Source organism: Podarcis erhardii (assembly GCF_964252035.2).
Source record: "Podarcis erhardii genome assembly, chromosome: 5".
Lineage (NCBI taxonomy): Eukaryota > Metazoa > Chordata > Lepidosauria > Squamata > Lacertidae > Podarcis > Podarcis erhardii.
In genome coordinates, this window is record NC_138509.1 from 1,742,728 (window position 1) to 1,753,596 (window position 10,869).

Sequence of the window (10,869 nt, forward strand, 5' to 3'; positions counted from 1 at the left end):
ATGTTCCTCGCTCTTCTGAGGCGATGGTCTCCTGCAATGACATCTAGCGGACTCAGGGGACAGCCCATGATATCGTCTTCACCACCCTCTGTAGGGACTTTCTGTCCATGGCTGTCAAACCAGCGTACCACACCGTAATGCAGTATGAGAGAAAACTTTCTGTCGTGGACCGATAGAAGGAAATAATCAGTTGCTGTCTAACATTGTTTTTTCGCAAGACCCTAAGTAAATGAAGTCTCTGTTGGGCCTTCCTAACCACCTGGGCTGTATTGACCTTCCAAGTAAGGTCTTCACTAAGATGGACTCCCAGGAATTTAAAGGAAGAAACTCTCTCCACACAGCCGCCCCCCGCCCCCCCGATATACAACAGGGCTAGCTCCCCTCTCTTCCTCCGAAGGTCCAACACCATCTCCTTTGTCTTGCCAATGTTTAGGTGCAGACTGTTCTCTGAGCACCATGTGGATACCTTTTGAACCTCCCCCCTGTACGCAGATTCGTCTCCACCTGTAATTAAACCCATTATGGTGGTGTCATCAGCAAACTTAATAATTGCAGTAGATGGGTCAGATGAAATGCAATCATATGTATCCAACGAATACAGGTATGGACTTAGCATGCATCCCTGTGGAGTGACAGTGCTGAGCTTCAGGGAGGTAGATGTAACAGGCCTAATTCTCACTATTTGTGTCCGATCTCTCAGAAAGTCTTTAATCCAATCACAAATGTTAGAAGAAAGGTCTAGGTCCTTTAACTTTCCAATGAGGATAGCCAGAAGGATGGTATTGAAAGCCGAGCTATAATCAATAAACAGCATTCTGACGTAATTCCCTGGTCTCTCCAGATGACTCGCTGCAAGGTGAAAAGCTGTGGCCATGGCATCATCTGTTGACCTATTTCTCCTATAGGCGAACTGGTGTTTATCAAAGTCTGGGGGGAAACATGTTCTAAGGTGTTGAAGGACCAATCTCTTGAAGCATTTCATCAGTACAGATGTTAATGCAATGGGTCTATAGTTATTTAGGCAGTTAATTGCTGTTTTCTTTGGGACTGGGATAATGGTGGCCACTTTCAAAAATGATGGAAAACAGGCGGTTTGAAGAAATGTTAAAAATCCTTGTTAAGACCCATGCTAATTGATTGGCACAATTTTTAACCACTATTCCCAGCACCCCATCTGGGCCAGCAGCTTTGCTGGGATTCACTGCCCACAATGCAGCTTTCACTTGATGGTCATATAAAACAAGTGGCTGTGAGTTTGTAGGCTGGCAGACAGGATCCGAGATATCTGCTCTTTTTGCCTCATAGTGGGCGAAGTAGATGTTCAGCTGCTCTGCCAACATATCATTGGCCGTGACCATGTTCGTCATATTGCCTTTATAGTTGGTTAGGTGCTGCAATCCTTGCCACACTTGTTTCGTATTGTTCTCAGCTAAGCAGTTCTCAACCTTGAGCTTATATTGTTGCTTTGCCACCTTGATGCCTTTCCTAAGCTTTATTCTTGCCTCTCTATATGTTAAAGGCAGTATCTCGGGCTTTCAAGAGTAACCTAACCTCAGCAGTTGTCAGGGAACTGACATCGGAGCCAGAAGTGGAGGCAGGGCTCCCAAGCGATGCCGGAGAAGGGCCAAGCAGGGAGAGAGGGAACTCATCGGCTGGGGAAGGAAATCCGCGTAACACCAGGGATAAAAGGGGGCGGTTGGGGGAATCGGAGAGGGGTCTCCAGGACTCTTCGCTGGAGACCAGCGGGGAGAGCACAGGTCCTCCTCTGCCCACACCCACCCTGCGCAGAAGACTTCCGCACAGGGAAAGTAGGGGTAGACTTGGCGTCAAAGAGCTTTTGTGCTGGAAGAAGTTTAAGAAACGCCCACTGACAGATTCTGCTAGTGACTGAACAGCCACGAAGTGAAGGGCTGTCCAGTCAGGAAAGGTTTAACCAGGCTACCTAGCCAGGTGGCAACTTACGCACGAGCAACATTACAGCAGTCATCCAGGGTTTGCTGTTCCCATAAACTCTAATGTTCCTCTCTGTCGTTACATTGTCGGTGCACACTTTAATATAGGGAGGTACAGCGTCTGTGTATCTGTGCAGATCTTGATGTTCAAACACACTCCAATCAGTACTTTCAAAACAGTCCTGGAGCTGACTAAGAGCCCCCTCTGGCCAGATTCTAACTGTTTTTATAGCTGGCTGAATTCTTCTTCTAAGGGGGATGTACTTCGGACATAAAAAGAGTGAGGAATGGTCAGATGAACCTAAGTGGGGGAGGGAGATTGCCCTGTACGTCTGCTTCAGATTGGAGTACACTCAGTCCAAAATATTCTTCCCTCTAGTGGGTGATTTCACATACTGTTCAAACTTAGGAAAAACTGTCTTCAGACAAGCTTGATTAAAGTCCCCCGCCACAACCAGGGTACCCTCTGGATGTATTTGCTGCTGCATGGAGATGACGTCGTATAATTTAGAAAGTGCTGCTGTGACATTAGCACCAGGTGGAATGTAAACGCCCATGATAATTATCACAGTTACTTCACTAGGCAGATAAAATGGCCTGCAAGTAACCGCCATCAATTCCACATCTGGTGAGCAGTGCGTATAGACTACTTTGCTATTAACACACCACTCCCTATATATGTAAATGCAGATTCCTCCTCCTCTTGTCTTACCAGAATTACTGTCTCTGTCATGACGATAAATTACTTGATTAGTCAGCTCCACCGCTGTGTCTGGTACTGCTGGTCGTAACCAGGTTTCAGTGATACATTAAAATGGGCTCTGGAAAATGCCCAGTGGTGTTTAGGGTTGTCCAGGGCACTTAAATAATTTGCTGGAAAGGATCTTTGAGGTTCATATCAGAATTTTGGAGGATCGGTTAAGATCAATTTGAAATTCTGTATCCCAGATTCATTCTTTAATTATACTTCTAGCACTTCCCATTTCCAGGCCTAAAATATATTCAGGAGAAAGGTCATATAAAGCCAGTTTTCCCTTCCACCATTTTGTTTGATAATTATTACTCAAAGAGAGCAGCCCAGTTGGGGTCTTATTAAGTCTTAGCCATGTGTACAGAGTAACTAACCACACCAGCTTCAATCCTATATAGGCCCATCTCCAGTCGCAGGGCTGCATTGGGAACACATTTAGGGGTTTGGAGACTTGATATTAGAAATCCTGATTGTATTTTTTCATAAGGCTCCAAATTAGAGAAGGGGACTAGTTGTGCACCGTATAATAATAGTGCTACGGGTTTTGCAGCAAATAGTTTGATAGCAGCTGAGATGAAATTTCTTCCCTTTGCTCAATGGAATCTTAAGATTGCTGCACTACTTTTTTGGACCGTAGAAGAGGTGTAATTAATATGGACAGTGTTTTTTCTTGAAGCTTGAAAGACGACACCCAGATATTTGAAACAGGTGATTTATTCAATGTCTTGGTTGTCTATGTGCCTTCTGTAGGTTTTCCTTCTATGGGAGAAAACAATTTTTTTGTAGTTTATTACTTATTGATCCTCCTTACAATGTTGGGTTAATTCCATAAGAGCTCTTTTAAGGCCAATCTGTGTCTGAGACAGATGATGGCATCATCTTTATGAATCAGAATAGTATATCTGCCCCTTGAATATGTTTAATAAGAGAATTATATAAATGTTAAACACAAAGGGGGGCAATATGCAACCTTGTTTGACTCCTTTAGCTGTTATACTGTATTTGGATTAGAAAGTTGACCTGCCTGGCTGCATCTCACACAAAGCCTTGTGTTGCTGTAAAATTTGTATATTAACAACAGCAGGCATTGGATTTGACTGTGCCCTAGAACAGCTGGTCATGGGGAAAGAGTGGGTGTAGGTCTATAGCACTATACCCACTAGTCCTACAGAGCTGACAGTAATGGCAGGCGGGGCTTTGAACTTCCACTTTCCCCTCTCTCCCTGTCTCCCCAGCTGCAGCTCTTGTGGGTGACTCAGATTCTCCAGTAGGATCCTAGCTCAGCATCACAGAAGAGGGAGAGGGAAACGAGTCCTCTCTTCTGGACTCTTCCAAGAGAAGAACGGTCACACAGGAGTGTGGCTGAAACTTGGCCCTCCCTTCTCTCTTTCCATTCTCAGGTCCTCTCATTATTTTTGGCTTCACAATTTTTGGATGTCCCTACAGAGCCAGCTGGTTCAGAAGAGGATATCCCATTCAATGGCCCAGTTCCCAGTGTGGGTTGGTGCTTTGTTTCCCCCTCTCCTCTCATTCTAAACAGTTGTAAAATGTTTGGTACAGTTTGTCTGATCCACATTTTAAAAGATGGTGTGGCCTGGATTATACCATTGCCCTACATTGTGTATTTGAATTTATTTATTTTTCAAAAGCCCTGGAAACGAAAAGCCAGAAGCTATGGACTGGAACAGAAAGGTCTTATCTAATGAGGGGTAAAAGCAAACAGACAGGCAGTTTTTTGATAGAGAAGCTGGCTATACACACACACACACACACACATTTCCAGATTAATTCAAGAGGAAGAGCATTCTTTCCATTCAACCTTTAAAAAGAGTTGAGCTTTTGCAAACGATTAGGTTCAAAAGCTTGCAAAAGCTTGAGCCTTTTACAAGCAGCCAATCCGAGTGCTCTGAAAAGTCTCAGAGGTGTTTGAATGTCTACCTCCACCACTACAGTATACTTTCTCCCTACTAAGAAAAGAGAATGGCAGCTGCAATGGGTGGGCCCAGGTTCCCAGCAGAGCATTTCCCCCTCCTGGGTATGGGAACTTTCAGCCTTAGAATCTCTGCAAGCAAAATGAGGCTATTTGCATCCTTCCCTCCAAGGACCAGGGGAGGCCCATCCCCACTGCCACTACTTGTCTCCTCCCTGTGCTCCAAGGTAAACTAGTGGATCCTGGGGCATGGAACCGGGCGGAGGGGTTCCTTTGGTATTTGCAGGACTGAGGTGAGCAAGGCCTTGACCTTGGTTGTGTGCATTCATAGAATCATAGAACTGTAGTGCACCCCAAGAGTCATCTAGTATACCCCCCTGCAATGCAGGAATCTCAACTAAAGCATCCCTGACAGATGGCCACCCAACCTCTGCTTAGAAACCTCCAAGGAAGGAGAGTCCACCACCTTCCAAGGGACTCTGTTCCACTATCTAACTGACAGAAAGTTCTTCCTGATGTTTAGTTGGAATCTTTTTTCTTGTAACTTGAAGCAGTTGGTCCTTCCCTCCAGAGCAGGAGAAAACAAGCTTGCTCTATCCTCCATGTGACAGCCCTTCAGATATTTGAAGATGGCTATCGTATTTCCTCTCAGTCTCCTCTTTTCCAGGCTAAACATGCCAACATTCATACTTATTTAAATGCTTGCAGCATCTGCTTGCCAATTCATTTTCAAGCTGTGGTAAAGTCTGGAAGAACTTTGTATGGACAAACTCTCTATCCTGGGGAGGGACTATGTAATCAAGCCTTTGTTCTCTGCAGTCTACTCAGACCACAGGGCTCTCACAAGTCATTATCGAGTTCCTATAGTAATAATTAAGTTTCACTACTTGGGAACTAAGTCAAGTTATACTGCCTGTGGAACTTGGATTTGACCTTTGGAGAATTTGTAAGTAAACCAATTTTAACTTACCAAACATGTGGTCTTTTTCTATGCTAGAGGAAGAGGGAAACTTTAGAAGGAGTGCAGACAGGCATATTTTAAAGGTCTAACAGACTATATTTCCACACTTCACTTTGCAGCGTATTTTGTGATTTTAAATCTCTGGTGGGGTTCTCTCAGCAAAGAATACTTGCCCAAACCTGAATCTTGGCATCCAGAGAATTCTCCTTTTATATCTATTTTTCCTTGAACCAACATTTTTCTCCCCCACCCCAGGTGGAACATGGCATTTTGAAATGTCTGCACTGGCTCCTTGTTGTCTTTTGAAGTTCAATTCATGATGCTGGTTATAACAAAGGATGTTTTAAAGTTTGAAAATCTGGAGTCCAAGCAGATCGTAAATGGATCCATTTTGACCTCTGACACCTCCCTTGCCACAAGCACCCACCCCTGTGGTTTTTTGCCTCTCCAAGCTTTTACCAAAAGCAAGGGTTTTTTGGTTGGTGCTGTCAAGAACTCAGGGCTGCTGGTTGAGGCCCGATCTTACACAGGGCATCCCATGAATACCAGAGAGTATGGAGAAACTGCACTTCTTTGCTCCCTCCTGGACCTGGATGCTGCATATGGGAATTCTCAAGGTTTGCCTAGATAACGTGGCACATAGTCACAAAAACATCCAAGCCTCCATCAGAAGCCCCAGAGGTTCGTGGGAACCCTCTTTGATGCCTCCTGCCTTTCATAAGTTTTGGGAAGTGTGCTGTTGGCATGCTCAGGGTGGGAATGGTGGGGGCTGGAAGGAGGCCTCTAAAACCCATCTTGCTCCCAGTAACATGATCAAGAGGACACTGGCGCCTGGAGGAATTGCAGTGTCAGAAGTTCAGTAATGAATTGTCAGCAACTGCCCATCAAATGAATCTAATTCACACAGATACATTCTGAATCAGACAAGCAGGGTCTGTCACTGGTGTGTGGGTGCTTTCTGCACTTAAAATGTTTGCATTTTGAGTGCTCGCTTCGGCAGCACATATACTAAAATTGGAACGATACAGAGAAGATAAAATGTTTGCATTTTGTGCTCAGGTTATTCACATCCTGTGTCTTCCAAAAAGCTCATGCCCCACTCAGGTGTCTGGTACCTAATAAGGAGGGGGCCAGTCAGCTCTGCAAACCACTGTTGTAATACAATGGTACCTTGGGTTAAGAACTTAATTCATTCTGGAGGTCTGTTCTTAACCTGAAGCACCACTTTAGCTAATAGGGCCTCCCACTGCCGCCACGTGATTTCTCTTCTTATCCTGAAGCAAAGTTCTTAACCCGAGGTACTATTTCTGGGTTAGCGGAGTTTGTAACCTGAAGCGTATGTAACCTGAAGTGTATGTAACCCGAGGTACCACTGTATGTAGTTTAGGCCTTAAGCAGAGACACAAAACTCACCTAAATTCTATGCCAAATATTATATCTAAACTGCTGACCTCTTCCATGAATCTAGTGCAGAAAAGCCCTCTCTCACACAGAGAGAGATATGCCCAGGCAGGAGGAGAGAGACATGCAGGGGGGGTTGCCTAGATGACTAATCAAAGACTTTGAGGGCCTTGCAGGGAAGAGCTAAGATAAACAACTTGAACATGTGAGGAAGTGGTCACATTGCAGCCAAGCAGGGGAAAGCAGAAACTGTGAATATTTCCACACAAAGGCCTCTTATAAGCAAGGAAGGTGCAGGTGGCAATGTTTTTCAAGCTGGAAAGGGAGTGCAGCAAGGAGTGTCAAAGGGCTGGCAGGTAAAGGGCAGCTCCCGGAGGTGAGTCCCTTGCTGAAGCAAATGATAAAGATCCTGGGGAGAAGTAAATGTGACTTCACCTTGTTTTGACTTGAAATAGGCCTCCAGCATTAGACGCAGAACTTGTATACACAATATATATTTTCATTTCACCCCCCCCCCACACATACTGCTGTCTCTCTTCTTAACATCAGATAATATAAAGTTCTCCCACTGTTTCTCTCCAGCATCTGGAGAGGTCCACTGCCTCTGAATACGCAGATCTTGCAGGGCTAACAGCAACTGAGCAACTTTTTTAAACCTGGGCATAAATGAACATCACCATCTTGGTCACAACTATATTAATCACCTGTGTTCCAAATATTTAAGCTTAAATAATGTTCTTATCCAGGGGTCAGCAAACTAGGGTCGGCGGGCCAGATCAGGCCCACCTGGGTTGTAAATCCGGCCCACACCCCACGCTGCGAAGCCAAGACTCCCAGCGATGGCGACGGGAGGAAGAGGCCCAGCAGTGGTGGCTCCGCCACTCAATCACTGAGCCTGGTTCACCTCAGCGGCATTTGATTGGCAGAGACGTCCCTGCACCACACCGAGGTGACTGGCAGAGCCGCCGCCGCCGCCGCCGCCGCCGCCCGGCCTCTTCCTCCTGTCGCAAGGAGGCAAGGCAGCGCCCCCCGCCGGCTCTGGCTCCTCCTGCCTGGCCACCTCCGGAAGTCCCCTCCCCTCCCTGCCAGCTCCCACCTGTGCCGCCCGGAGACCGGCCGGAGACGCGGCGTCTCAGCGTGTAGCTGCACCCTGCCCTGCCGCTGGATGCACAGACACTAAGAGCCCTAAAGATGCGCTTACTCGCAAGCAAGCAGCAATCGTTTCAAGGCCGCTTGTTCAGTGCCTGAAGAAGTGCTCAAGCCCACCCACTGAGATCAAATGCGCTCCTGGGAAGGTAAGCGCAGTGGCTGGCTGCCCTCACCTCTTCTTCCAGCCCCCCCCCCCCCCGCCCCGCCACTTCTCTGGCCCCCCACAAGCTCTGAGGAACAGTGGACCAGCCCACGGCTAAAAAAAGTTTCCAACCCCTGTTCTTATCCGTAGAGCAGTAGCCTTATCCTAGTGCTACCTTTCATTCGCTGTTGAATTTACCTTGTTTTTGAAGCTTGAAGGAAAACTGTCTGTTTACCAGTTTCTCACCAAATTATAGCAAGGGCATGGCATGCTACAACTGGAAATAAATGGGAGTGCTTTTTCCTAATTTAGGAACAGACATTTTGTATCAGTGTTTTCATGCCATTGGAAAACATGAATACTGTACATCAAATCTTGAGAATGTTTTCAGCAGGACTTTCCTTTCTTGGAAAATAATGCTACTGTTACATTGTTTATTTGTGACTTTAAAACAAAGGCAGTCATGATTTAAGAGATTCAGTAGTGGTTAACTGATAACTTATTAGGTTTGTTTCCCAGCCCTCCCATGATATTTGTTCTGTAACAACAACAACAACACCCTTTAAGCAGACAGACATGCTCATGGGATGGTTTACAACTGTACAGTCATCATTTGATAACCACATTGGTGATTTGCATATGTGAAGAATTCCTCACTAATCAGACACTATGGACGGAACTTGTACATTAATTCAAATACAATGCAGTTTACAGAAGCAAAATGAGATGACAGTTTCAAGTGGTAAAACGGACTTTGGTGTGTGGAGGTTTGCATTTTTAAATCAACCCCTGTGTAAAGGGGAATGTAAAGAAGAAAACTAGGACTGCAAGGCATAAGCTATAATAGAACTTTGCACCCCAAACTGCTCATTTTTTACTTGAAGTGTCTTTTAAAAAACCCAACAGCAAGCCCTACAAGGCTTGTGATCTAATGCATGTTATAGAGAAGGGAATATATATATATATATATAGGGAGAGAAAACAGTATAGCAAACAGTCAACAAGTGATAGGGTGACAAATATGCTCCACCATGGAGGTGTGCCATTAGTTAACATAAAGAATCCTTAGTCCTCAGTTGTCACGTGTAAGGTGTATTCTGCATCCAGGTTCCAGTTTGATTTATGACTTTACTAAGCTATCAGCCTTCTCTCATGAAACTCACCATCTCTAAGTGATTAAGGGAATATGTGTGTTTCTACCCAGATACTGAACTTTAATTTTATTTGCATGGTCTCTTTACTGATAGCTCATTCTAGTTCTTCTCCCGCAAGTGACTTGCTAAGATTTCTCATAATCTGGGGGGTGCCAGTATTGTCTAGAGAAGCATTTCCCAGCCCTTTCCCGACTGTGACCCCCTTCTGACATTGTTTCCTTCCTGTGGCAACTTAAAGTGAAGTTTATTTCAACTGTGACTTAGCATTATGTGTGAGAACACAGGATGGAGTGATTGCCACCAATGCGGGCGGCTTTAAAAGGCAGTTAGACAAATGAATGGAGAATAAGACTATCAAGAGGGGCTCATCATAATGGATGTGGCTTCAGTCTTGGAGAAGGTATGCCTTTGATGACCATGAGTGGGGAGAATCTGCTGTGCTCATGTCACAGAAACACAGGATTGTAGAGATGGAAGAGACCCCGAGGGTCATCTAGTCCAACCCCCTGCAATGTCCGGCATGAGGCTTCCCATAGGCATCTGGAGCGAGAGAGTTGAGAGAGTTTCTACTCTGATCCAGCAAGGCTCTCTCTATGTTCATGATTACACATTATCCAAATTCTGTAATGTAGGCAAATGCAAACTTTCAGGTCACATAGACAAGTAGCTAACTCTCAATTCTGCAGAGAACTCAGTTATAGCAAATGCAAACCAGTGTTTCCCCTCTCCCGTTTTGTGAACATTCTCCCCTCCTCAAGCATATCGCCATTTCGTACTACTGTATTTACATGTTTTAAAAGGAAGAGTTTTCGTATTTCTACCTGGTATTGGCTTGTGCAATTAAATCAGTTGATCTGCACTTAACTGCACCAATCCAAGTCCCCTCTCAGCAGCAAATCTTAAAACAGTGCAGAATCGCATTTTCGCCTCGTCACTCTGCAAGCGGGCGCTGGGCTTCTCTCTCTGGTTTTATTTGGCAAACTTTCCCAGCTGCGCGGCGGGGGGGGGGGGGCAAAGTCACGTTGCAAATCCACGTGCCAGCGGGAGCCCGGAAGGGGAAAGTGAATCGGGCGAGGAGAAGCGAAGCCACGGATTTGCCGGCGGCGAAGGCTGAGCCAAGAGGCGGAGGCGGAGGCGGGGGGGGGGTCAGGCCGGGCCACCTTTCCTCTCCCGGCTGACGTGCAAGCGCCGCAGCTGCAGCAGCACGGCCTTCCTGCGGCCTCGGGCAAGCAGCGCGGGGCCCTGGATGTCAGCTGAGCTGCCCGCGAAATTGGAAAGGGGCCCGAAGGCGCCCCCGCCGCGCGGCGCTCCCGCTCTTCTTGGCGCTGCTCTGGTCGGGATCCCAGCCGAGGCCGCCGCCCGCATTCAATGTAAGCGGCCTGCCCTTGCCCCGCGGTAAAGGAAGAGTTGCAAGCGGCCGACGATTCCG

General features: G+C 46.3%; 1 long non-coding RNA gene across 1 annotated transcript; it reads right to left on the minus strand.

Moving 5' to 3' along the window:
- Positions 1–8,659: 8,659 nt before the first annotated feature.
- LOC309341524 lies at positions 8,660–10,422 on the minus strand. The gene is made up of 2 exons (XR_014156372.1): positions 10,229–10,422; positions 8,660–10,061 (listed from the first exon to the last, which is right to left on the minus strand). It is a non-coding gene; the product is annotated as an uncharacterized lncRNA (long non-coding RNA).
- Between the last annotated feature and the right edge of the window lie 447 nt (positions 10,423–10,869).